Below are 1,768 nucleotides of genomic sequence, written 5' to 3'. Positions count from 1 at the left end.
GCCATTTCCCTCCATTTTCCCGTTATTCTGGCTCAAAAACACTAAAATTCACAAATTGTTCGAGGATGTCCCATTTCACCCCTCAAGAAACTTGAGCAGTACTAATGATGGGCCTTAACATAGTTGCTTGGCAGCAGGATTTCGACTGTGTGTTTCTCCTTACCACGTTGTTCTCACTTCAGTGCCACACAGCCATGTCTGCCTATCTCGGTTGCATCCAGGTGGCAGAGAAGTGGAGGAGAAATAGCGTATTCACGTAATTGACATCTTTAAGTAAAAACAGTGACAGCTACATACGAAAGATTTAGATGGTAGACGGCTAATGCCACTAATGTAGACAGGCCATGTGGCGAATGGGCAATGACGGAACTCCTCGGTAGTCTGTTAGCAATCCTGAGAGTTGAACAACCAATTAACTTATTGCACGCACATCCGTTGATTATTCTATGCACTAACTGACCTACAAATCATCTCCGACGCAGACCAACATATCAACACGGATGGACCACAACATGCGTCATAGGCAGAAGGCTCCCTCCATAGGCTGCTCGTGGTCGCCTTCCCACATTGCACACCTACCAGTTCGTGATTGATCTCGTCCTACTACAAGGTAGCCAGAACTGACTTTTAGGCTGTAAACTATGCGAATCGACATTGCTGCCCGAGTGTATCAGCACATCTGTCGTGGAAGTGTTCCCACACTTTGATCCATGGTCTTGCTGCTGACTGGTTGCGGGTGTCATCACTGCACTGTACTGTGTCATAAGTAGTGAGCCACGCCATGGTGGACAGTGTTGTGATGATGAGGCGCCATGGCACCGACCACTCCTTCCTGTAGTAAAGGCGAGTAGGCTTGACTTGTGGTGACATGTTGACAATGATGATAACCGGTGTCAAGAAATAACTTCTAGGAGGGAGACTGTTTCTCCTCCACGCTTGCCGTGTGTCATGGACTGTACGGTGCAACCGCCTCGTCTTCATCACCTGGCACATTGTCTAGGGGATCGTGAGCCTTCTTACGCCCACTCCGGTACTCCCGATGAATTATGTAGATGGAGACACAGGCCAATATGACGACGGTAAGAAAATAAAAGCGCGCCTTACCTGTCATGCGTCGGCATGACATCCTAAGCATAAAATGATGCAAGCCAAATGGAGTTGGATGAAGGTCGTCCAGAGAAACTAGGGACTTTTGCTTTTGTGACTGCTTTGAAACAGAAAATATCTGAAGTAGCAGCGTCATACACAATAGCTAAGTGACAAGTGCACCTTTCTAACACATAGTATTCTCCACGCCTACCATGCATGGGCCAGTCAAGTCTACTCCACTCCACTCCAGTTAAAACGCGACACAAGACCCGCCTAGGCGTGTTAATGTCCCAAGAGACATGTGTGGAGCGTAAATGCATGCACGCAAATCCATCGGAGCGGTGACAAAATAAGTCGCTTTCTTCGTGCCAATAGAGTAACTGTAGTGCAGCACAGCACAATGCGGTACTGCACGAAACGATATGGTAGCGTAGGGTTAGGTGGAGTAGGGTAGACGGGGTTCGGTGATGGTACCTTTAAGCAGTCAGTAATGAGACATTCGAACAGAGGGTGCGAAAGCTTCTTAGTTAGAGGCATCGAAGGATGCAGACATAAATGTAGTGGGAGAGTATGCAGAAGACAAATCCACTTTCAACTTGGTAGAATGAGATCTATTTCATGTCTTGCACGAACAAACATCTCTCTTTGACTCTTCATTCATACATTAATGCGAATGCAA

This window comes from Echinococcus granulosus (genome assembly GCF_000524195.1).
Source record: "Echinococcus granulosus chromosome Unknown EG_S00173, whole genome shotgun sequence".
In the NCBI taxonomy this organism is placed as follows: Eukaryota; Metazoa; Platyhelminthes; class Cestoda; order Cyclophyllidea; family Taeniidae; genus Echinococcus; species Echinococcus granulosus.
Note: the sequence above shows the minus strand (reverse complement) of the source record.